Source organism: Sorghum bicolor, chromosome 3, assembly GCF_000003195.3.
Source record: "Sorghum bicolor cultivar BTx623 chromosome 3, Sorghum_bicolor_NCBIv3, whole genome shotgun sequence".
In the NCBI taxonomy this organism is placed as follows: domain Eukaryota; kingdom Viridiplantae; phylum Streptophyta; class Magnoliopsida; order Poales; family Poaceae; genus Sorghum; species Sorghum bicolor.
Genome location: NC_012872.2, coordinates 48,258,805 through 48,286,470, shown reverse-complemented (window position 1 = coordinate 48,286,470; position 27,666 = coordinate 48,258,805). Strand labels below are relative to the sequence as shown.

General features: G+C 39.2%; 1 long non-coding RNA gene across 1 annotated transcript; it reads right to left on the bottom strand.

The window, feature by feature from the left end:
- LOC110434140 lies at positions 9,159-12,540 on the bottom strand. The gene is made up of 5 exons (XR_002451618.1): positions 12,460-12,540; positions 12,218-12,364; positions 11,938-12,039; positions 11,769-11,834; positions 9,159-10,704 (listed from the first exon to the last, which is right to left on the bottom strand). It is a non-coding gene; the product is annotated as an uncharacterized LOC110434140 (long non-coding RNA).

Here is a 27,666-nt window from a genome sequence, read left to right as displayed (position 1 = left end):
CTCCTTTTTTGTCTTTTATTTCTAAGTCAAATTCTTGGAGTAATAAGATCCATCTAATCAGGCGAGGTTTAGCATCTTTTTTAGTGAGCAAATATTTTAATGCAGCATGATCAGTGTAAACAATTATTTTAGCTCCAACTAAATAAGATCTAAATTTATCAATGGTAAAGACAACAGCCAGAAGCTCTTTTTCAGTGGTTGCATAATTAAGTTGAGCTCCTGTCAAAGTTTTACTGGCATAAGCAATTGCATGATGCTTCTTATCTTTAGTTTGTCCCAATACTGCCCCCACAGCATAATCACTAGCATCACACATAATTTCAAAAGGCAACGACCAATCAGGGGGTTGAATGATTGGTGCAGAGATGAGCGCTTTCTTTAATAAATTGAAAGATGTTAGACATGCATCATCAAATTCGAAAGGAGCATCCTTGGCTAGCAAAAGAGTAAGTGGTCTAGCAATAAATGAAAAATCTTTTATGAATCTACGATAAAAACCAGCATGGCCAAGAAAGCTTCGAATTCCTTTTATATTCACAGGTGGAGGTAGCTGTTCAATTACTTCAATTTTAGCTTTGTCTACCTCGATCCCTCTTTCAGACACTAAGTGTCCTAGCACTATTCCTTCTCTAACCATAAAATGACATTTTTCCCAATTAAGGATTAAGTGCTTTTCTTCACATCTTTGCAAAACCTTGTCTAAGTTTTCAAGACAACTATCAAAAGTTTTTCCATAAACAGAGAAATCATCCATGAAAACTTCCATAATCTCTTCAATCATATCAGAAAATATAGACATCATGCATCTTTGAAAAGAAGCTGGTGCATTACATAACCCAAAAGACATTCTACGGTAAGCATAAGTTCCATATGGGCATGTAAAGGTGGTTTTGCTTTGATCATCAGGATGGATCGGGATTTGGTGATATCCTGAATATCCATCTAAGAAACAAAAGAATGAATGGTTTGCTAACCGCTCTAGCATCTCATCTATGAAAGGTAAAGGAAAGTGATCCTTTCTCGTGGCTTTGTTTAATTTTCTATAGTCTATGCACATCTGCCATCCTGTGACGGTGCGTTGCGGAATTAGCTCATTCTTTTCATTCATAATAACTGTCATGCCTCCCTTTTTGGGCACAACTTGTACTGGGCTCACCCACTCACTGTGCGGCACAGGATATATAATCCCTGCATGCAGCAACTTTATAACTTCCTTTTTAACTACCTCTCTCATAGTGTTGTTAAGTCTACGTTGGGGTTCTCGAGAGGGTGTAACAGAAGGATCTATTGGAATACGATGGGTACAAATCATAGGACTGATTCCTGTAAGATCTTGAAGTGAGTAGCCAAAAACTGAGTGATGTTTCTCAAGAATGGTCATTAATCGCAGAGTTTGATCCTGAGTGAGTTTATCGCTAATGATCACAGGGAACTCTGGATTATTGTTTAGGAAAGCATAGGTAAGACCGGGTGGTAAAGTTTTAAGCTCTATAGGGGGTCTAGGTGTTTCTGCAAACTCATCTAAGGGTTCAGGCTCGGAAGGTTCGTCTTCTTCTTCTGTGAAGAAAGGAGTTTCGTCTTCTAAGTCGGATTCATCTAAAAGCTCTAGAGATGCAGCCTTTACCTCCTCCATAGGATCAGGCAAAAGATATGACTCGGCCTTATTATTTAAGGAGTGTGAAATTATCATTGGGAATTGAAAAGTTTTTCCAAAAGAAATGTGTAGCTTTCCAGTATGACCTTCATAAAGGAGTCTTCTAAAAGGTTGTCCTATCAATAAGTCGAAGTCCCATGTATCAAAGATATAGAAGTTCAAATGAACCATGGAGCCTTCTACCGTAAGAGGTAGGACATTAATAATTCCAAGACTGGGGACTAATCGTCTCGAAGATTCCTTTATGACCTTTGTTGTGGGGGTTAAGACAAGATTTTTAAATAGTTTAAGTGCAAAAGATTCAGACATAATGTTGATCCCCACAACAGGATTATAAAGAGCATTAAATCGATCAGAGTTATAAGCACAGCGTATAGTTATAGAGGGTGTGTCCAAACGGATCACATCGGAGGAAAGCTCTGATTCCTCCAACCATTCGCTACTCATCACTGAGATAAGCTCTCTCAATTGATATTCACTTGGTAAATAAATGCTAGACTGGCCGTTTTGGGGTTTGTCAATAGAATGGTAGTTTGAAATATTTCCAAAATCGGCAAAAAGATCGGATTCTATATCCAGCATGAAGTCCGGTAGTGGAATTTCTTCCTCTTGTGGCTCAGAACTTGGGATAGCTAAAGTAGATGAAAAATTTGGCAGAGTGTCTACTTCGGCTTCGTAGGTTTCATCATGAAGGGTATTATCCATCTCAGCTTCTAGGATTCTATCTAGGATCACTCTAGCTTCATCAGCAGGGATGCGAAAGAAAGAACCTCTAGACATTGTGTGAAACATCTGTTTGTGATTTTTATGAAGACCTCGAAAAAAGTGAAATAAAAGAATAGGGTCTTCAAGATTAAGGTTTGGACTAGATTCTAAAAGATCAGAAAAACGTTTCCAGGATTTTCCCAAAGTTTCATTATCTTTTTGTTTAAAAGATAGGACTTTGAGTCTAAGGTCGGCTATACGGTCAAGGGAATAGAAATCTAGACAAAAGTTGGCTCGTAAGACTCCCCATTCACCTTGTTGTTGACTTACCTTCTGACTGTACCATTGTCTAGCTTCTCCCCTTAGAGAAAAAGGAAAAAGCTTCCAACGTAAAGTCTTATCAGAAATGCCTTCAATGCGAAGACAATCACATGTTTGCTCAAAATCTCTAATATGAAGGTAAGGGTTTTCGTCTTCCTTTCCCGAAAAAGATAGGTTTTGAATCATGGCAATCAACCTAGAACTTAACTTATACTGGGGTGTTTGGATAGGCTGTGATGATTCCCATGGTAAAAGGTCAGTTGCTAAAGGGATTGCAGACTCATGGATCGATTTAGAATTTTGGTTTTCCATAAGGTAAGAATAAAGAAAATAAATAAAGAATATAAAAGATACGAAAAGATAAAAGTATAGATACAAGCTAATAGCAAGACACAGGTTATCTCAGCAACCGTCTTTCTCCCCGGCAACGGCGCCAGAAATGCTTGTTGATATTTGGGAACGCAATAAGGAATTGATCCGCAAGCGCACGGATATCGGTGAGCATTTCACCCGGGAAATTATCCAGAGTATCGTATTTATTTTTTTACCACTAGGAGAAAGAGTGCATCTGACTAACCGGTCTATTACTACTAACCTTTAGGCACAAAGAATGTCTTTCGATGTGAGTGATAAATAGAGAAGACTGCAACTGTAGTCTCCTTCTAACCTTGGTAAGGATGATATACTGTTCTAATAGGGAGGCTAACGGAATCTAGACACCACAAAGGATGTTCGACCCGCACCTATAAACCCTATCCTTCCTGCTAACGAGATGTGATCTACAAAGGTAGCTCGGAAATGTCACGTTCCTCACTACTACCACGGTCCAGCTAGTCAGGGAATATCTATGAGTACCCCAGCCTAAACACCACGTTTACGCCAGCAATGATTACTCTAAACTCTACGCGAAGAGATTAAAGTAAACTCATAAACCATAAGAACAATAAAACAATAACTTACTAGAATTTAGAAGTCGAATTACTGAAGAATCCTAGGAGCAAGCTTCGGGTTAGGAGAACTTGATCCCGCAGGTACAAGCTTGGAGTAGACACCGACAGGCCGGGTTTCCTCCACTCTACACCTCCACTCTATATCTCTCAATCTAGTAGAAACTAGAAGATCTATTTCTACCTTACATTGATTGCTAAGCCTAAAAAGAAATATTAATTAGAGAAGAGGTTTTCCTTCGAGGGCACCCCTCAGTCTCTATGATAATTTCTTCATGTCTTCCAGGGCCAGGGGGGCCTCGCTTATATAGTCCTCCCCTTCTATGCGTTTTTGGGTCGATAGCCGAGGTGGTACTATGTTTTTCTTGATCCAATAGGTCGGTGGAATATCCCGAGCGAAGGAGTCCTGAATTGGCTCCAGAAGGGGGGCGGGCGCCCAGGCTTCCAGGGCGGGCGCCCTGGGCCTGGCCCAACTTCGCCTCCGCTTCGGTCTCGTGGCTTCTGGAGTCTTCTAGATGATGTAAAATTGCGCGGTGCGTTGATATCTCTATGTAATCCTGACATGTGGGCCTTTCTTCCTTATTTCCTGATAACCCCCTGCAGAAATAGATAAACAACAAAACTCGTGGAATTCTGTCAGATCAAACCCTAATTCTATGTGCTGGTTGCATATTGGTCCTTTCTCTTGTTTATTTGATAATTAAAATTGATACTTAAGAACCGTCAACACTAAGCAAACAATTTTAAATAATTAAAAGGAAAAGGATAACTACCATGTTTACCTCTTGGCAAGGCGTTCGGTGTTTTTAAGTCCTCCGAACGGGACTCTCCATTTTCTTAATCGTCCTGAGGTTCGTTGGGTGGCGTAGTCGGTACTTCCGGCAGCGCCTCCTCTTCATTTATAGTTATCTTCATTTTCCATACCTTACTCGGTGTTTTAATTTCCTCTGGATAATTCTGTTTAAACTCAACGTCTTCTCATCTTACAACTTCTCCTTCATAGTTTGCCCATCCGTCCTTGATGATCTGCCTCCTCTGGTTGCGGTTGCGTCTCTTTCTGACCTGCTTAGATTCTTCAAAGATATAGTTAGGGTCAGTAAAATAACGGCGTACCTTCTCTGAGGGGAAGTGCATATGGACTTCTCCGGTTCCAATGTAGATAATTGCTTTAACGGTGCTGAGGAACGGTCTTCCAAAGATGATGGGTGGATCATATTCATCTTCTCCCATGTCAATAACTTGAAAGTCTGTGTAGACAAAGTGATCGTCTATTTTGACTGGGACATCAGTTACTGTTCTTTTGATTTCTCGAAATGTCTGATCTGCCATCTGGAGCTGAATGTATGTTGGTCTTAGTGGCATGGTCCCGAACAAGAGCCGATAGGTGACTGCGGCCATTATGTTGACGCCCGATCCGGTGTCGCAAATCGTCTTGTAGAAGCTATATCCATTTATTGAGCAGTAAATGCTTGGCATTCCTGCGTCATCCTTCTTGGTCAAAAACGGTGACTTAAGTTGATGATCTTGGCCTCCATGAACTACAGTGACCATCTTAGCTGACTCGGTCCACATTTGCTTGTTCCTGTTCCTCCTGTTGGTCCTCTTCCTTGATTTACGTCTGGATTGATCTTGAATTTGTGTAGTCTTGTTCTTGAAGAAAAATGTCTCCTTCTTCCCTTTGACGTAGAAACTGATCTTGGCAGCATTAGCATAGATGACACTTCTGGTGTTTAGGAATGGCCTCCCTAAGATGATGGGTGCCCTCTCCTCACTACCAGTCTCTATCACCACGAAGTTTGCTGGAGCGTACAAGGTACCAACTCGGACACAGAGGTTCTTCAATATTTCCTTTGGGAAACTAAGTGTCTGATCTCCATTGTGTTTGTGCTCGTAGATCCCGGTTCTTCACTTGATGGAATCTGGGAGTTGTAAAACTCCTTCACGTTTCTCAAAATATGTCCTGCTCATAGAGACAAGGCAGAGATCAAGTGCATGGGCCCTGTTGGTGGAAAACACCAACAGAACCAAAAGTGTATTTGTTCTTCTCTAACCTTAAGCATAGTGAGCAAGACAAAGTTGGTGGATCATGAGTGTAGCATTTAAAACATTTGTTAGATCAGATGGCTCAACCTAATGGAAAGATAATCTATCTATATTTATGTTTTGTTTATATCTTCCAAAGATTGAATGTGCAATACTTAAGATTATATGATTAGGAGTGTGGGATCACGAAGGTAGTACTAAGAACAAAGATTAAAGGACTAAACATGTTGAATTAATTGGGTTGATTAATTTGGAGCTACAAATCATACATGTTTGTCTCTTTATTTTATGTGAACGCTAGAACCAAGGAGAAACTTATAAAAGTGATAGTCAAGTACCTTAAAATGTTACCTTACTTGAAGAGTGACGGTACAGTATCACCTTGTGGAAGCTTTTCTTTCTTAGCGGTTGTGCATCGTGTTTGTGGCACCCTCCATGGATCATCTCTTTATGATGAATGAGCTATGTCCTTCTTGTGCAAATTGTTAAACTTCATGTGTCTTCTTTATCTCCAATGAGTTTGTATCTCAGGACTTCCCAAGTTGATATTGAAAGTTTTCCTGCAGGGGTTAGTCCAACAAAATATCCCATATCTACTATAGCATACTATCGGCTCAAAAATCAACCTAGACACCATGTCTAGTTTGATTTAGGAGGGCATTTTAACCTAAGCACCATGCTTAATTTAAAAATCCTATGGAAGTAAGATCATCATTCCTAAACTAAGCACCATGCTTGATTTAAGAGATAAATGAAACTACTCCAAACCTAGACATATACTAAAGCAAATAAAGGTAGCATGAGAGCATTTATAGCGATCTACTCAAGTGGAGGTGAAGTAGTGTAATTAGTATTTAACAAATTGAGCATGTCTCAAAGGTAAGGACAACCAACGTAGCAACATGGCAAAAGGTTTTTTTATGTAAAGTACTCCCCCAAGCTTGAATTTTACAAAATTCAAGTTTGGATGAATTTAATTCAATGTTGTGTGATGGTTGGTTGGACATACCCTATGCTTGTCATTCATCCGATCTTCTTGCTCCAATCCTGGAAAGGTTAGTGACAAGAATACCCGAAGGAATATTTCTACAATTATCTTTATATGCTCAATACACAAGGCAATGTTGCAAATAATTAGAAGTTCATGTTATGATCTGATAAGTGTTTGTTTTAGGACACTAAGCTTGTCCTTGGGAAACCATCAAGTTATGTTGGTGAAGTGGTTTCCCCTCCAACACCTACCTATATCGAGATCAACTCAACGAGATCTGCAATATTTATTATAGACATATGCATCGACAACCACCCTTTTAAAGTTTTTATAAATGAAGAGGGAGAGGGGGTTGGAGATCTCAAATGTGGTAAGGATGGAGAGACAAATTGATTGGAGAGATGTTTTATATGAGCAAGGACTGGGTGAGGTATTTATGAAATAACTTCCATGCTCACTGTTGTTTTTCTCATTCTTAAATTCCAAGGATGATTCTTCATGAATGCTTAAAATTCCTCTAGGATTGTCTCTCAAGTTTGTTTTATCTATCCATTCAATGGTGATTGCACATGGATTTTTAATGCCCTCTAGCCATTGATGTTGCTCTTCTCGATCCTCCTTCTTATGCATGGGATGTCTAGAGAGATTCATAGGATTATCGGGAGGTTCAAGAGAAAAAGCATAGTAGAAATTATTAAGCTCAAGGATGGGTTGGATAGCCGAATTATGGGATTGAAATGTTTGGAAATCGGCTATTGAAACTTCCTCTCCTTGTATGGGAGATGATTCCTTCTCTATCTCTAAGATTTTTCTATGAAGACTAGTGCAAGAAGGATGTCCACAAATGAAGACATACCTTCCTTTACTAATAGATAAAGAAATAAGGACTCTACCAAAGGTTATATGATTAAGACCAATGTGAAAATATCTAGGAAAAACATGGTCCTGTAGGGCTAGGTCTAAACCAGAATTTATAGAAAGATTAACAGATTCCCTAGGTGTAGCTAAAAGTGCATTATCTTCTTGATTAAAAGATAGGACCTCGGCTATAGAAAAGGGTTGGTTTTGACCTATTGCAATCAACTCCGGACACAGATCATAATTAGGGGCAGGACGTGTTGACTCCCATGGTCTATGGTTGGTCTCCGAAGGTGCAAAGAATTTAATAATAGGTATGGAATTTGAATTATCCATAAAGATAAAAATAAAAAGATAAAACAATAAAAGTATAAAAGTATAATACAAGATAATAGCAAGACTCAAAGTTATCTCAGCAAACCGTCTTTCTCCCTGGCAACGGCGCCAGAAATGCTTGTTGATATTTGGTAACGCAATTAGAAAATGATCCGCAAGCGCACGGATATCGGTGAGCATTTCACCCGGGAGGTTTTCCAGAGTATCGTATTTATATTTTTACCACTGGGAGAAAGGGTGCATTTGACTAACCAAATCTATTGCTACTATCCCTTTAGGCTACAAAGAATGTTTCTCGATGTGAGTGATGTATAGAGAAGACTGCAACCTTAGTCTCGTTCTAACCTTGGTAAGGATGATCTACTATTCTATTGGGGAGGCTCACGGAATCTAGACAACACAAAGGACTTTCGACCCGCACCTATAAACCTACCCGTCCTGCTAACGAGATGTGATCTGCAAAGGTAACTCGGAAATGTCACGTTCCTCGCTACTACCACGGTCCAGCTAGTCAGGGGATATCTATGAGTACCCTAGCCTAAACACCACATTTACGCTAACAAGTGATTACTCTAATACTCAACCGGAAGAGGATTAAAGTAAACTCATAAACCAAAGAACAATAAAACAAGAACTTACTAGTATTAGAAGTCGAATTACTGAAGAATCTTAGAAGCAAGCCTCGGGTTAGGAGACTTGATCCCGTAGGTACAACTCGGAGTAGACACCGACAGGCCGGCCTTCCTCCGATCCACACCTCCACTCTATCTCTCTCAATCTAGTAGAAACTAGAAGATCTATTTCTACCTTACATTGGTTGCTAAGCCTAAAAAGAAATATTATTTAGAGAAGAGGTTTTCCTTCGAGGGCACCCCTCAATCTCTATGATAATTTCTTGTCTCCTCCAGGGGCCAGAGGGGGTCTCCTTATATAGTCCTCCCCTTCTATGCGTTTTTGGGTCGATAGGCGAGGTGGTACTATGTTATTCTGGATCCAATAGGTCGGTGGAACGTCGTGTGCGAAGAGAGTCCGGAACGGAGTCCAGAGGTGGGCGGGCGCCCAGGTCCTCAGGGCGGGCGCCCTGGGCCTGGCCCCTTTCGGGCTCCGCTTCCTTCCCGTGGCTTGTGGAGTCTTCTAGATGGTAGAAAATTACGCGGTGGGTTGATATCTCTATGTAATCCCGACATGTGGGCCTTTCTTCCTTATTTCCTGATAACCCCCTGCAGAAATAGACAAACACCAAAACTCGTGGAATTCTGTCAGATAAAACCCTAAGTCTAGATGTTGATTTCATTTGGATCCTTTTCTTTGTTTATTTGATAATTAAATTTGATACTTAAGGACCGTCAATAGCTAGCCTGACTGACAATCTGTTAAACCTGTTTAGGCTACCCATGTCAAGGGAAGCTTTCAACGAGTTTCAACAGTTCAATGAGATAGTGGGAGGATATAGAGACCAAGGATATCTCACTGATGTATGGGTAACAAAATGGCAAAGTGGTTTATACACATCAAGAATGGCTTATAATGAGAACTTTAAAGAAAGATATTGTTCCTCCAGTGATCTTTGCTTGGTTGTGGAAAGCCAAATGCATGCCAAAGATCAAATTTTTCATGTGGCTGCTGTTGGTGGACAGACTTAACACGAGAGGTATGTTGCTTCGAAGAAATATGCACCTAGAGGAGGGTTACTGTTGTGTTCTTTGTCCACTCCTAGTTACAGAGACATCTCTGCATTTGTTTTTTAAATGCTCTGCAAGTGTTTCACGATGGTACTCAATTGGTATACAATGGAATATACAGCAAGATGTGGGACAGATGATTTTACAGCAGAAAAACAATTTTGTTGGGCCTTTCTTCTTGGATCTGGTAATGATAGCAGCTTGGTCTATTTGGAAGGAGAGGAATGAATACATTTTCAATCACAAGCCACCTTCACTGAATGGCTGGAAGAGAATCTTCAAGACTGAAGTTAATCTTCATCTTTACAGGCTCCCCCAACATAAAAGATTTTTAGTTATGGATTGGTTGAACCAGATCTGATCTTTGTAAATTTCACCTGTAACTCCTCACTTCCTCCCTGCCTCTGTCTTCTCTTGCTTTTCCTTAGGGCAGTCATAGGTAAGTTTTGAGTTTTTTCTCTTCTCTGTTCAGTTAGCCGCTAGCTAACTCCTGTACTCTCTCTTTTGTCTTAATTTATTTTACTGGGGAGCAAGGCTCCACGGTTTTCCTCAAAAAAAAAAGAACAGAATTATAGGTTCTAGCTGTTTATTAGTACAAAACCATCCCTATTTACCATGAAATATTTTTATTATCAGCCAACATATATTAATATTACTATTAGCCATGATTATGAATCCAACAAATTTAGCCAAGTTCAAAAAACAGATCTGGTACATATTATAGGGGAACAAGCCTTGTTTGGTCTTTGCCTTATTGTTTTCTTCAGGTTGGTACACATATGTGAGGAAGATAAGGCAGACAAGCTCTATATACAATAGCAAGGTTTTCCATTAAATTATAAAACCTCCTAAAAAAGTTGCAACATCATTGTGAATAGTCTGGACATCTATTTTTCTTTAATCTGCATGCTTCGCCATGTTCTGTAGTCCCGCTAAAATAGAGTAATTTGTATAAAGATGGAGATGTAATGCAAGTGGAATTTAAGAAATCAGTGTGATAAGAAGACTCGCATTCAGAGGTCCTGCAACTGCATTCACCCCAGTGAAAAATGTCAAAAAGCCATTACCTTAGTTAACCTTGTGCAATTTGCCTTTGCGTGAAGCCCTGAACTCCAATATGGATCACCGATCACATCGGGCTATTCAAACAGAACATACACTCCAATCCTAACAACATACGCATTCAAGATTTAACATCGTTAGGGATCAGGAATCATGGAAGAAACACAAAAGAATAGAAACAAGATAGGTATGTGCAGAAAAGGAATTCAGCAGATCATTGTATATATTATGCTGATTATTTTCTTAACATTTAGCATGTCAGCAAAGGGAAGGTTTAGTCCAGGCTGTTGTAGAGGAGATCGTTTGTCCAAGTTAGCCAACCTTTACTAAAAAATCCTTACAAAAATATAGAACAAGAATTACTTCAAATGCATAGGAGAAAAAAAAATAAAAGAATTTGAGATCAGGCCTTTTACCACCTACAAAGGACTCTAGACTAAAGAGCAATGGGCACATAACTGAAATATATATGAAAATGTACTATGTGATTTTTTTATTCCAGAACCAACACCTAGAACTTAAGGGTCATAAATATCAGTGTCCATAAAATCACATTCCAAGGAGGATACATAGTCGTCACATTGGAATCTTGGTTTAGCAGACAAGTGACAACACACAAACACCATCAATCAAGAATTCTTCATATTACAATGACCATCAACTACTAATTTATTTTACAAATAAAACATAATACTGCCAAGTGCCACCAATATTAGTTTTGAGATCTACGGAAATCATTTGGCAAATCAATTAATAGTCTAGACCATTACAATCACATAGTGCTTTCTTTATTGTGTTTCCACATCATACTACCATACGTGCCGCAAATAGTAAGAGTTGCATGCATGCTGATGCGTTAAATACCCTCATGTTCCTCTAGAAGGAAATAGGTGAAGCCATTTTTTGTAGAAAGATAAAAATCAACTCTAGAAGGATTTAGTGGATTTTGGGGAAAACACTGAATTAATGAATTCACTGAGAGCTAACACTAAAATTAGGGGGCAACATGGACAAAAAGTAACTACAATTAATTTTAGAAAACATTTATATACTATTGATAAAGTCAAGGAGAGAAAGATTTGGTCAAGCTGATTTTTCTAAAAAAAAATTGACAGCTATTCTCGTAGGTAGCATTTAGTAAAATGTTGATCTGTCGCAGCAAGATATACCTAATAACTTTGTTACTGCAAAGTAGCCCTAACATCACACACATTTGAGATGTCCATCAAATAGCCCTGGCAAAATATCAAATAGATTAACCTGAATTCCAACACCAATAGTTACTTCGAGATGACATAGGCCTATCAATAAATAATCCGACCATGAAACAACAATCACATTGAACTTGGTGATGAATGTCTGCATGCATGGAAGGCCGACGAAACATGTGCAAGTTTGACCGTGGCTGCAAGAGAGGTATGCACATAAGCATGCGTTTTCCTACACAAGCAAAATATCAATATCAATCGTCAATGCTCATCGAGAAAGAATGCAACAAAAGTCTAGCAGCAAACTAAACTCTGTGAGATGTGAGGCAAACAATAAACTATGACTATAGTGGCGCCCAACACGGATCGACAATTGAGTTCGGATCAAGATTCAAGATTGAGACACATACCTAGCTGGTGGCAAGGTGCTCGGGATTATAAACTGTGGGCACATTGAGGCTATCCCATAATTCCAGAGATTGGCCAGGGCGGCCAAACTGTTGTCAGGAGACAGAGGCGGCAGGAGATAGAGGCTCTGGAGATTAGCAAGTGATCCTCTACACACAAGAAACAAAGGACGACGTCTCCATAAAACTCGACCTCGGCGAACACAGAGTGCCTGAGGTCAGCAGGGCGAAGGCCAGGTGCGCACCTGCATTGATGCTGGAGCGACACCCCTTGGTGGCACAATATGCAACTGAAGCAGAGCTGCTTGAAACCACATCAAACAAACCAAATCAAAACCGATGGAAAAGAAATCCAAACCACAATCTCCTGTTTCTGGGAACCCTAGAAAAGGGAAACCTTCTAAAATCCCAAATTTAAGGTTAGATCAAATGGTTTGATGACAAAGATATCTTGTCACATATCCTACCAGCAAAACCCATCAATAAATTTGCCCCAATTCGCACCCAAAAAGGAAGAACGAAAATTCCACAAAAATCACCCAAAAAGGAAGAAAGAAAATTCAACAAAAATTAGCTCGGAAAATTGAAAATTGGAGATACTTATAGATAGATTTGCATGTAGAAAACCCACATTCGACAGATGGTAGGATCCGCAGGTCGTAGGAAATCAAAGTCACATGTACCAAAGGAGAAGTGGAGGGGTGGAAGGAGCACACCATTGCAAGTGTCAATTTGATCTTGCCTAAATTAGTGAGGTTTCGGATAAACCTGAGGTCGCGGACGAGATGGCACGGTGCTGCCGGACAGTTGTCCTGTTGCCCCCGGCCGTGACGACGGCGGCGCAGGGACGTTGGCGCCTCCACGACTCGGTGCGGCGTGGGAGGCAGGTTGGTTGAGGGCTGCGGATCTGGAGTGGAGGAAATTGGAGCGCATGTATGGAAGCAACCGGGAGACTCCAGTATCCTAAATCCTCCCCCAAAGATCTCCAAGAACGTCAGGAAGGTGGCCTCGCAGGCGGCGGTGGGCGGCGGAGGCGCACTGCGACGATGCAGGTGGGCGACGACAGGCGGTGGCAGAGGCACGCAGTGACGCAGCAGGGGGGCGGCGTGAGGGGTGTGAGTCTGCGGGATTGCAGGAATGTGACGAGCGAGGTTTGTTCTTTCCTTTTTTTGCAAGCGAGAGCGTAGGTGCGAGGGTTGGGATATCGCAGGAGGCAGGACGAAGAGCCGAAGTTGATTGTGACACCAAAAAGTATCTAGACTTTAGTCTTTTTAGTTGTAGGAGATTGTCCCCATAATTTTTCAGAAATATCCTGCACTAAAATAATAGTGTATCGAATACTGACTCCGGAGGCATCCGACGATGGCCCAGCATTCAGTGTATTATAGGCTTTCCAACGCGTACGGGTAGGTTACACCGGTGTGTCCAATGCCTAGAAAGTGCCAAGTATGGGATGTGCCAGTACTCGCACTATTCATCGTAGGTCAAAGCAAGGTCTACAGCAGAGTGTGCATCGGACGCTGGCCGTGTGTGTTGACACTGCAACTGACACGTCCATTGTTTCAAAATCAGTTTTGGAACCTCTCTGAGTTACATCGAACGCTAGAGGCTCAGCGTCTGATGCCACTGCGTTTGTGACACTGACTTTGTGACTATTGGAAATCAACACGCGAGATTCAAACATGAACACATGGCGAAGTTCTAAGCATTGGGCACTGGCAGGTCCATGTCTGATGGTTCACATCGGAGCGTCCGATGGCCCCGATCTAGTCCAACCAGTGAGCCAATGGCTCTATTTATTTGGGGCTCTATAAATTTATGTTGGCTAGCTTGGCCCCACTTCTCTTGGCACTTTGACTTACTTGATATCCTTGTGAGCCTAAGCAAACTCTCACTCATCTCTATCATTAATTCATTATCAAGTGAGATTGAGAGTGATTCCAAGTGCATTTACATGAGTGATTACATCTAGTGGCACTTGGGGATCATCGTGGATGTGGAGTTCTTGTTACTCTTGGTGGTTGCTATCACCTAGACGGATAGAAGCATAGGAGCATTGACACAAATTGGTGATTGTTTCTGGCCATCTCCCAATGATTTATGAGGGGTTCTTGTGCCTTCCCTAGTAGAGAACCAAAAGATAACTCTAGTGAATTGCTCGTGTCATTGAGCTATGTCACTTATGGGTAGGTTCTTGCGGTGTCCTACATGTGGACGAGGTTTGTGCAACACCTTTTAGCTGTTAAACCACCAGGTGTTGGTTGACACAATGTGGACTAGCATGCTGGCAAACACGTGAACCTCGAGAGAAAAATCATGTGTCTCAATTGTGATTAATTGGCATTCTCTCTATGATTGGTTTATTGGTATCTTGGTAATTGATTCATCCCCTACATAGCGGTATCAAGATCACATCATTTCTATTTTTTTTCTACAAAGTAGTGTAATTAGCTTTAGTTTCTAACTTTGCCTTGTGTAGCTTAGTTCACTAGTGTAGCTTGTAGTGACATAGCTCTTGTGTGCCTAGTGATCTTAGAAACTATAGTTTTTTATAGGTGGCTTGCAACCCTTGTAGAGCTAGAGCAAAATTGTATTACACCATTTGTTGTACTAATCTTGTGCTCTAGTACTTTATAAAATTTTTAATAGGCTATTCAACATTATCTAGCCATATTAGGATCTTTCACTCCACCAGCTTCGAGCGCTGTGTTGGAGTTGTTTTGTGACAAACCAAATAAATAAAATGGTTGTTCGTATAAATTAACTGCATTCCACTAAATAGGTTTTAAGTAGGATTATCCGCAAGCGCACAGATATCATACCAGTATCACATTTTACCCGGAGGTTTTAAATATCGTATCCACACGGAACAGTTGTGACGATGACAAAGTATATAGACTTAACCCTACCATTAGGCTAGATCATATCAAGAAAAAGGAAATAACTAATGCACTTTGGTTCTGACTCTAGTAAACTTTGTATAATATCGTCTTATCAGATAAGTAACCTGAATAGGAGAAGAAACAGAGTAATCTCCTACTAGACACCTATAAGTCTATCAGTCCTATCAACGGGAAGTGGACTACAGAGGATAAAACGTAGCTATAAAGTCATCTGCGTGAGCTACCATTGTCCGACTGATCAGGGGACATCCATAAGTAAACCTAGCCTAGGCACCACACCTACACTATGAACTACTACAACCAAGTAATGACCGAGATCAAAGCACTCAATATGAGATGTGAACCAAAGAACGAATAAGAACAAGTTGCTTACTTAAATCAGAATGGTAAGTACAAAAGTATCTCAGAACGCAACTCCGGGCGAGGGAACTGAATCTAGAAGAATATAGCCACGAAGAAGCGCCGATAGGTCAAAACTCCTCCAGAATCTCTACTCCTCTACTCAATCTCTCTAATCTCTAAACAAGACTAGATCTAGAAGAACTAGTCTCTCCTAATTGCTACATCTAGATGAACTAGAACTAGATCAACTAGAGGGACCCTAACCCTAATTATGTAGAGAATATGAAGCACCGAGGTGTAGATGACCTCTTGGGGGAGCCTTGGGCGTCATTATATAGGCCGAGGTGGAGTAGGGGGCAAGGAACCGCCACATCATCGGTCCATGTCTTCATCTTGTGTGCACGGTCGGATCAAACCGACTTAAAACCAACATAGGGATACTTTGCTTGGCTTCCAAGGATGCGTGGGAGGAAGACTCCAAAAGGCGGTGGCCAGAAACCCTAGGGGGCGTCGGCCGGCGCTAGGGTGGGCTGGCCGGCCCCACCTTCTCTCCTCTACGGGTCTCATTCCTTTGGGTGTCTTCTAGACCCTTCCTGATTCTTCTCGTGATGTTTTCCGTCGCAGATGAGTTTCGTGGTAATTATGCACTATAATCCCCTCTTTTATGCTTTTTTGAAATAATACCTGGAAAATATAGAATCACCAAAACTCATGGAAATTATCAGTTAAAACCCTAGACTAGTGTGTATTCCTATGTCCTTCCATGTCTAAAGTTCTAATAAATATTGATGTTATCGACCGTCAACAATACCCCCAAGCTTACCTTTTGCCAGTCCCTTGGCAAACAACCCAAGCATAATTATTAATATATTTGGATGAGGAGTTGCTACAATACTTTTATTTCTTTTTAAGTACACTTGTTTTTAAATATAAATTTTCCTCCGATCTAACTTTCAAACTTATCCATTTTACCTTTAACCATGGAGCTTTACAGCTTTTGCACAAGTCTTGAGTAATCGAAAGATAGAACAATTAAGTCAAGCACTATGTCTCAAATTCTTCACAAAATTCTTCACAAAATTCTTCACAGTACCAATTTTCCAGAGTTTTGCAAGTTTTCGAAATAGAGCTCAGAGCATGATTGTATGACACCCTCAAGTCTCTTAATATATAGTATTTATGGATCTCACTGAGGTGTTAATGAGGTTATGCCTTCTTACAACTAAGGATATATATAGTGGAGCTTATAAGAGTGGCAATAACAAGGATGAACATACTTGCATTTCATATATTGTAAAGTCAAACAATGGATCCACAGAGAATCAAGGCATACAATCAAATCAAGATGTGCGTGTGTATGGAATATGGTGGATAGGTGCATATATGATATTTAGTGGCTAATCCTAATTCTACTTTGTAACACCCTAAAATTTGCTCTTTTCAAAATAGATGAAAATTTGTTCAGTTTTTTATTTTGTGCTCACGAAAATATAAGGAAAATAATATTTTTCATTAAATTAAAATTTATCATAAGCCTTAGCAATATTGTTGTGCATACATGCTGGTGCATATGTTTTGATGTGATGTTGACTTGTTGCTCCTTTATGTGTTGAGTGAGCAAAGTTTTAAAATGCGTTTAGTAGATCGATCTTCCTTGACCAGTACGTCTTTATCTTTATCTATAACCAAATTCCTTGTTTCTCAGCTCAATTTTTTATTTGGAGCTTCCTAAAATCTTTTCTTTGTCACTCAAAGCACTTCTTTTAGTTCCTCGTCCATCAAGCAATCTCTACAAACTTTTCGGGAATTTTTCCATCTTATATTCTCACTTTTCTAAGAGCATAAATCTAATTTTTAGATGCTCCAAATTATCTTATCATGAGGTCCAAATACGTTATTTGAGTTCCTCATATTCCATAATGTCTCTGAGAATTTTCTCCGAATTTTCAGAGCTTTTAGAATATTTTTCATAGTTTAAATAATAATTCTGGACTTTTCTAGAATTATTTATCCATGAAAATAATTAATTCCAAAAATAATAAGTTCTAACCCTAATCAAACTTGATCTAGACCGCACGTATATATATACGTCATATTCGTGTGGAGTGTTTACGTCCTTAAAACCCTTGAGAGCCGCCGCCGTCGGCCATGCCTAGATAGATGCGGCCCTTGCCATGTTTCGGCCGCCGCTCTGCTCTTGCCACGTCCTGCTTGCCAGAGCTGTTTGCCATGTTCCGGTGAACCATCGTGATTGTGGACCAAAGAAGCAGAAGACCAAATCGCTGGCCACGTGAAGAGTAGCAAGCAACAGAGCAAGGGAGTAGAAGGTGTTGCCGTAGATCGTTCTGTTCTTGACGACGTGGCCACTGACCCATCGTTCGGCAAGCATGTCCTATTGAATCTTATAATCACCATAAGAGGTAACTTTGCATCTTTAATATGTCGATTCCTGTGCGAGAAATTTCACAAATCCTCTACAAGTGCATGCAGTCATTTGTTTCGCCCGACGATGTTTCTATCTGCGCAGCAATCGATCTAGGTATGTACATGTCTAACATATATCTGCGAATAAACGTTGCTGGCTAGCTTGATGACGTCGTTATAACATAGACATGTTTTATTGCCGTTTTTCTTTAGAAAAACAAACCTAAAAATACAAAGAAAATACGCTAGTTTATTTAGGCCATATCATCTCTGTTTTAACTCCGTTTTTGTCTATTCAAATTGTGTTAGGTTCGTAATCACGAGCACTACATGTTAGTAATATTGTTCACTCAAGTTTGAAACCTTTTAATTTCGTGACCATAATTAAATAATTTCTTTTCTATATAGAATCTTAGAAAATTCATATTTTTTTCGTTTCAACTCCGATTTTCGTGATCTTTACGTCTGCGAGATCGTAGCGATACGTAGAATCATTTTATAAACTTTTCATACTGTTTTTACATGTTTGGTGTACTGTTCTAATTGTAGTCTTGTTTGCTTTGTGTATGTTTTCTTCGATTGTTTGTGTGATTGATGATCGGATTTTAGACGGTGAGCAATTCGTGGTGATCAAGAGTGCTTCAGTGATCAAGATCAGAGTCTTGGACAACTAGCAAGATCAGCAGGAGCAGTTGGATTAAGGCAAGTATAGCATTTGGATTTTATTTCTGTGACCATGATCCTGTGACTAGATTAATGTTAAGTAATAAACGATAAAAATGACTTTTTAGCAACTTGATGATTTGTCTGTACGTGATCACCCGGGACAACAGTGCAACCATGAGGGCTATAATAGCTCTGGCTTTAGCTCAGTATGAAGACCTTTTCTAGCTTGTTAGAGGTTACCCGAAAGGGCGGAGGGGCTGAACCGTTTTGGGTATAGTGTGGCCTCTGTCTGTATGTGTATAGGTTGCGCGTCATTGTGCCATCGGAAGGGGGGCTCTATATCTGCGCGCAAAGGAAACCTTGCGGCCCTAACATGTTAGACGAACTTTTGAAAGGCTTCATAGTGATCCCTGCCGACCTTCCTTGGAAGTGGGTTAAGAGGCTGATCACCTCGGGCGAAAGGGTAATTCATGACTCATGGGTAAAGATGTACAACCTCTGCAGAGTGTTAAAACTAGTATACTAGCCGAACTCACGGTCAGAAGCGGCCTTGGGGACATCTACATTAAGGGTGATGATTCTTGTTGTGTTAAAATACTCATTATTTATTGTTTAATGCTTTACATTATTTATGTCACATTGATCATGAGATTGTGGGATCTATATAATCTAGTTGCTATACTTGTGGAGTTCGACATGGACTCACTCTTGCTATTTCTCCCAAACCTCAGGAGAAGTTTAGGCTTGTGATCAACCAGTCAGTTGGATCCTGTAGAGAGAAGTTAATACCCGAAGTTCGGAGTTGTCTATCCGCTGTTTGCTATCAAGGTTATCTCTTTTATACTATGTACGTTATATAATTTATGTATTGTATTTTGATATTACCCCTTTATTTGTAGCTATATGTGAGATTTGACTTCTAAAACTCATATATAGTGCATATCTGGTTTTGTCCTTAAAATCGGGTATTACAAAGTGGTATCAGAGCAATGCTGACTGTAGGACGCAAGCCTAGTTAGAAATTAGTTGTCTTAATGTTTTAAAATTGTTATAAAACCCTTACTCTATAAACCTTGGTATTTTCATCCATACTATACCTCTACGCTTGCTATTGTCTCTACATTGTTGTTTATTTTAAAAATCATTGTTCTCATCTTTACTCCTTGATTTGGTATGCTTTTAGAACCTTCTCTTACCTCTTCTTGTGTCATCAAAACAGAAGTCTTAGGATCTTTACCCTTAATATGAAGAAAACGCTAGTAGCGAAAGTTGAGTTTGTGTGCCTTGTGAACTTTCAATGCTTAGTTGGTTTGTTATTATGTTTATGCTTGATTTGGATCTTTGTAATGAGTGCAATGATCTTGTGGGATTTCCTCATAATTTCGTTAGTTCATAGGCCTAAGACATAAGGATTAATGAAATAAGTAGTTGGGTTTGGATATCTCTTGTATCTGTCCTTTGCGGTTTTCTGGAGCAGTCTGCGATGATTCTGATGTATCTCAAGTTTTGATCATGAAAAGTCTATCAACTTTTTCTGGGAACAATTAGACTTCAAGATATTCCTCTGACCGCAAGAAGCACCCTCATAGCTATTATGGTTTAGAAGTGACAAAAAACATGAGATGATACAACTGTGCTGCCAAGAATCTGGATCACTTTTTGGTTGCTTACTGTTTGAGACAAATATAGCTATAGAATTTGGAAAAGTTTTCTATAGAAAAGTTGTAGACAATTTTCTAAGCTTTCCAACAGTATAAGCTGGAACTCATTTGGATAAGTAGAACCTGAGATATGACATTTACACTTGGATGTTTCTGTACTGTTTTAAAATCTGGACAGACCTGGTAATTCCCATTTTCAGCTTAATTAACTTCAGAATCTGGGAAACAGTTGTATACGAAAGTTGTAGAGGATTTTATAAGCTTTTCAACAATGTAAGGATCAGCTCCAGATGAGTTAAGTAGCTCGAGATGTAACTTATGGAAGTTACTGCACCTTTGCTGAGCCATTGTCAGGATGGATATTAAGTTTGGTTGATTTACCTAAGCTTAAAGACAGAACTAAGGAGGTCTTCTACATGATAGTTGTAGGGAATTTCATAAGTTTTCTAACGGTATAAGCTACAACCCTATTGGATTAACAGAATAAGCCAAAACTCAAGGCTCGAATTTAATAATAGGTTAGCGGTCAGCCAGTAAGTGATTGATTGTTCTTTGAGTTGATTTGAATTGACAGATTCTAGCAGGATTCTCTTTTTTAGGATTTTCTAGTTTAATTATGTAGAAATTAAATATGTGTGCATGATATATATAGTTTTATTTTTATGCCTCCACAGAGAATATTTATTCTTATGTGGCTTAGGTTTTTTCATACTGCAAGAAAGTAAATACATGAGGTATTATTATTTATGCCACTCCAGTAAATATTTCTATATGGTTATCATAAGTTTATTCACGTGGGGCTTTAAATATTTTATGATGCAATAAATGAAGGAATAAAGATTTTTATTTTCTTTTATTTTAATTTTAATATTTATGAAGATGAATATGTTAAGATAAATTTATTAATATAGACAGAAATATTAATTAAATATATAACTACCATATTACCTTATGGTAATAATATAATTTTTTTTAAAAAAATTACCGAAGGACTTCTTCTTCCACTCTTGTGTATCTCCCCATCTTGAGAGATGGAGGTCTTGTTAGTTGCATACCTCTAGTGATGATGATGTCATCTTTGTTCTTTGATTTGGCGAGCAGGTTGAAGGAGAGTTTTAATAGTAGGTGGCAGCATCTTGTTCAGTGTGCATTTTCACAGAACTTTCACTTGTAGAATTAATAAATTTTGCTTGATGTGTTGTCTTGTTTGCAAAACTAAGGTAGGGATCAAGTGCATGGGCTCTGCTGGTGGAAAAACACAAACAGAACCAAATCTATTTCTTTATTTATTTTTCTCCATTCTTAGGCACATTAAACAAGATAAAGTTGTGTTACATGATTTATTTATTTATAAGTGGTAAGATCAAAAGGTTAAGCATTTAATGTTGCATTTAAGTTCACATGACAGAAAATAATGAAATTTCTTAACCAATGGAAGGATAGTCTATCTCTATATAAATTTTCAAATAAGTATGACTATCATCTTCCCAAGATTGAATATAATGTTTTAACTTGTTTAGTTAAGACTGATATTAAGATAATGGTGCCATGAATAATTTTAAAGAGCAAAGCATATTGAGTTAATCAATTTAAGTTTAACTCTAATATGTTTGTGTCTTCACTTATGTGCACACCAAGATCAAGAGAAGAGAGTGACCACTTACCTTAGAATATTACCTTCATTATTAGAGCGTGATGACACTAACTGATGAAGGGTAAATGATTGGTGGTCCTTCCTCTTGCATCTTGAGTTGTTCATAGACATCTTGTCTCCTCTGTTGCACTTATTCTTTTGCCATCTTTTGCTTCTTTAATCTGTTGATTCTTTTCACTCGAGTCATTATTATGCCTGCAACATATTAGTGGACAACACACACACAAAGGAGTATACAAGTTTTTAACATAGGTTGCTTGTCCAGTATTTTATTTGCTCTATCTATGCTAATGAAAAGATAGTATTAATATTGTTTTAGCATAGATGATGTTTTATACAGACATGGTTCGAGGCAAAGTAGCTTGTAGTAGAAGATAAAGTGAATGAATCATTAATGTTCATAGTTCTTTTATTTATGATGAATGAGTTGTGTCTTCTTCTACAAAGTTATCGAAGTTCGTGATGTGCTCTGTCTTATATCCGAATTGAATTCATCTCCTGACTTACCCAAATTAAATTTAATATTTTTCCTATAGGGGTTAGTCCACAAAATATCCAATGTCTACTACAGTATATTATTAGTTCAAAAATCAACCTAGACACCACGTCTAATTTGATTTAGGAAGGCAGTTTAACCTAAGCACCACGCTTAATTCAAAAAGCCTTTGAAAGTAAAAATCAACACACCTCTTAGTTCAAGAATCAGACTAAACACCTTGTCTAATTATGACTCAAGAAAATAGTTAAAACTAAGCACCATGCCTAATTCAAAAGGTGTATAAAAATACTCCAAACCTTAAGGATACTATAGCAAACAAAGGTAACATGAAAGTTTATAGAGTGTTATTCAAATGGAGATGAAAGAGCATGATTAACAAATTGAATAAAGTTAGAGACAACCAATATTAGCAACATAAGATTTTCTAAATAAGGCCATTCCCCCAAGCTGGAATTTTGCAAAGTAAATGTAAGCTTGAGTGGATGTAATTCAAAATTGCATAATGATAGGTTAGTGATACTTGGTGCTGCCATTATTAATTTTCTCAATTCAAACCTGAAATGGTTAGTGACAAGAATATTCACACGAATATTTTCACAATTATATTTCTATGCTAAAGGTGCAAGCTTAATTTATTTTTTTAAGAGTGGTTATTTTAGAACACAAAGTTGTTCTTGGGAAACCTTCTGATTATTACAATTCGAGTTGGTGAGGTGGTTTCCTCTAAAACATTAGCCTTTGTGCACCTATATCCAGATTACAATGAGACCTAAAATATTTATGATAAACATATGTATCTACAACTATCCTCTTAATGATTTTATGAATAGGTAGAATAAGGGGGTTGAGGATCTCGTGTGTGATAATATTAGAGACTAATTGATCCAGGAGATTTCTCATATGAGCATGAGTCTGATAGGGTGTTTAATAAAATAATTCACATGCTCGACAATATGATCTCCCTTTTCAAACTCCAAGGGTGTCTCTTCATGGTTGTCTATAGAAAATAAGTTTGCCTCTATTATTTCATGCCTATGATATTTATTAGATATTTTATTTTCTAGGATCTCTCATGAATTGATGTCCCTAAGGTTGGTTTTGACTAAAGCTTTCTCTAAACTTGGGTGAGTTTTGTTTATCAAATAAATTGATTTAAGCTCAACATTTGAATTTAGACCAAGTTTAGATGCTAGTGCTAAAACTTCATCTTCCTCCATCCATTTTTTGTCAATAGCATATGTATTTCTAATATGTTCTAATTTTCATAACTGCTATTCTTAGGATGTCTTGATGGATTTCTAGAGTCATTATAAAGTTTAGTAGAAGGAGCATAAAAAGATTTATTGGGGTCAAGGATGGGTTCAAAGACATTTAATATGGGCATAGAAGGGGAGAAGATATAATTTATTTCTAAGTGGCTTGGCTCTCCTTCTATGGCATCACTTGGCATGCCATCCTTGAATTCTTCCCAATGTCTTTTTAGGAAGGAAAGGAAGTTTATGATGCTTTTTCCTAGATACTCTTCTAAGAAGATCTGATATGCATTGATTTAGGAGCATCTTAGCTAATTGGAAGTCTAAATCATCAAAGTGGAATTTTAAAAGTTTAGGACTGATAGATAAATCTTAAGAATGATGTGATTGTATTTTAGTTATCAAGACTTCTGTTTTAAGTTTAGATAATAAACCCTTTTCTTCTTTTGGGGAGTTCAAAAATAGCCAGAGCAACTCTTTTGAGCATAATCTCTTGCTTTTAAAAAGATAAGAAAGAACTCTCGAGAAGATAAATCAAGGGATTCTTTGTAATAACTCTTGGTAAGACCCAAATGTTGAATAAACATGGGGCCTAGCAAACCAAGGTCAGGATTAATGATCCCATAATATATTTGAGAAGGGTTTATTATATTATATAGACATGGGCGTAGCTTATAGATATTATGATAAGGTTTATGCTTTAAGCTTTTTGCACATGCCATAAAGATAGGTGTGGAATTTAAATAAATATCTGTAACACCCGATTTTAAGGACAAAACCAGATATGCACCATATGTGAGTTTTAGAAGACAAACCTCACATATAGCTACAAATAAGGGGTAATATCAAAGGACAACGCATAAATTATATAACGTAGATAATAAATCAGAAATAACCTTAGGCAACAAACCACGGAAGGTAACTCCAAACTTCAGGTGTTAACTTCACTCTACAGGATCCAACTAACTCGTTGATCACAAGCCCAATACTTCTCCTGAGGTGTGGGGGAGATAGCAAGAGTGAGTCCAAGACGAACTCCGCAAGTATAGCAACTGGATAGTATAGATCCCACGGTCTCATGATCAATGTGACATAAATAATATAGAGCATTAAACAATAAACAATGAGTATCTTAACACAACAAGATTCATCACCCTTAATGTAAGAATCCCCAAGGCCGCTCGTGACCGTGAGCATGGCCAGTATACCAGTTTTTAACACTCTGCAGAGGTTGTACATCTTTACCCATGAGTCATGATTTACCCTTTCGCCTGAGGTGATCAGCCTCGTAACCCACTACCAAGGTAGGTCGGCAGGGATCACTATGAAGTCTTTCAAAGGTTCGTCTAACAAGTTAGGGCCGCTTGGTTTCGGTAGTCAGTCCGTGTGATTCTACGCCGCAGGGGATCCACGGTCTGCTATCCCCCATTTGCGCCACACGGGTAACCTCTAACAAGCTAGAAAAGTTACTCATACTTGACTAAAGCCAGAGCCATCATAGCCCTCATGGTTGCACTTTCATCCCGGTTATCACTTACGAATAAATCCTCAAGTTGTTAAAAAGTCATTATTATCATTTGTTGCTTTATATTAATCTAGTCACAAGATCATGGTCATAGAATTAAAACCCAAATACTATACTTGCCTTGATCCAATTGCTTCTGCTGGTCCTGCTAGTCTTACTTGCTTCCAAGGCTCTGATCTTGATCACCGAAGTAATGCCCACTGTCTAATCTCGATCATCGATCATCAACACACAAACAATCGGAGACAGACATACACGAAGCAAACAAGATTACAATTAGAACAGTACACCAGCAGTAAATAAATGTAAATAAAAGTTTTCTAAAATCATCTACACGTTGCTACGATCACGTCAACGGGAAATTCACGGAAAACGGAGTTACGACGCGAAAACTACGCATTAAACGGGACTGCACAGGCTATCTACGGACTTGTATTTATCTTGGAAACCTAACAGTGGTTAACCTAGACAACAATGGTACCAACGTGAAGCTTATGAAATTATGAAACTAACGCAACTTGAACGGATCGAATCGGAGCTAAAACGGAGAAGATATGAATTTTCTAAGATTTTCTTTAGAAAAGTAATTAATTAAATAGGGTCATGAAATTAAAATGTTTCAAACTGATGAACCAAGATTACTAACACAAAGTTCATGAGATTATGAATCTAACGCAATTTGAACGGGTCAAATCGGAGTTAAAACAAATATTTTATGGCCAAAACAAACTCAGTGGCATTTTTATAATTTTGTGAAAGCGTATTCTGCAATCAAACCGGCGAAAATACGTTTTCAAACTCGATTGGCGTAACTCTAGGAGGCGCTTTGGACCGCAGGTTCTAAACTCGAAAACCGCAGGGGTTTTTTAACAAATTTCACCCCGAAGGGGTATCTTCTAATCGCGACCATTGATTCGCGATCCTACGGTGCAGATCAACCTAGGGAGGAGAGGTTGCCGCCGGCGGCCGGAGCAGGGGGCAACCACGGTGGCGCCATGGCCGTGGGTCGCCGGAGTTTGCGGTTCTAGCGCTAGAGACCACGGTTTTCGACGGGGGAGGCACCGGGGCGTACATAAGCTTTGCGCGAACTCACCACTGCAAAATCGAAGGCGTGGGGGATCTCGGAGAGGACTGGCGACAAACGGCTGCTTCCTGTACACATTCGGCACGAATTAGGGCAGCACAGAGATCGATAGAGAGAGGGAAAAGGGTACCTACGACTTTGTGATCACGTTGCGGAGCTCGCCAAGCGGTTTTTGATGGCCTCAGAGAAACAGTGGGCTCTAATGGCGATGGCGGGCGGCTCGGTGAGATCCGAGTGTGCCAAGAGAGAGAGAGCGAGTGTGGTCTGGGGGGAGAAATGGTCATGGGGCAACAGCACGGGCTCGGGCGCAGCTCAAACGGAGCGAGGCGGCAAAGTGGAGAACATGGGAGCGGGGGCGCGGTTGCCATCTGCGCTCCACGATAGGAGAAGGAGAGCAGTTGGAGGGAGGGGATGGATCTGACGGGTGGGTCCCACATGGCAGAGAAAGAAAGGAAAAGGAGGAGGCGGGCTGGCAGTTGCTGCGTGAGTTGGGCCGGCCCAAGAGGAAAAGGGGAAAGGCGTGGGCCGATAGGAGTTGGGTCAGGCTGGAATGAGAGAGAGAGGGGGAGGGAATAGGATTTTTCTTTTTATTTTTCAATAAATTTTCAAAGGTCATTTTTTTTTCAATTTGAATTTGAATAAATTCTCTTTGCAAAACTTCACACATCACAAAAATGAATGTTGCAGCATGTATGCATCAATATATTTCTAATCTTATAGTAAATTTTAATTTCCCAAAAATTATTATTTTTCCTATATTTTGATGCTCACAAAATTGACTCAATAAATCAAATTCAACTATTTAAAACAAGGGAATTTTTAGGGTGTTACAATATCCATAAGGATAAACACAAAAATAATGAAAAGACTAGGATAAAACAGGAAAAGATAAAAGTATAATACAAGATTAAGCTAAACTAAGTCAGCAAACCGTTCCCCGGCAACGGCGCCAAAAAGGCTTGTTGGTATAAATTAACTGCACTCCACTAAATAGGTTTTAAGTAGGATTATCCGCAAGCGCACAGATATCATACCAGTGTCACATTTTACCCGGAGGTTTTAAATATCATATCCACAGGGAACAGTTGTGATGATAACAAAGTATACAGACTTAACCCTAAAATTAGGCTAGATCAGATCAAGAAAAAGGAAATAGCTAATGCACTTTGGTTCTGACTCCGGCAAACTTTGTATAATATCGTCTTATCGGACATGTAACCCGAATAGGAGAAGAAATAGAGTAATCTCCTACCAGGCACTTATAGGCCTATCAGTCCTATCAGCGGGAAGTGGACTACAGAGGATTCAACGTAGCTATAAAGTCACCTACGCGAGCTACCACTGTCCGACTGATCAGGGGACATCCACAAGTAAACCTAGCCTAGACACGACGCCTACACTATGAAATACTACTTCAACCAAGTAATGACCAAGATCAAAA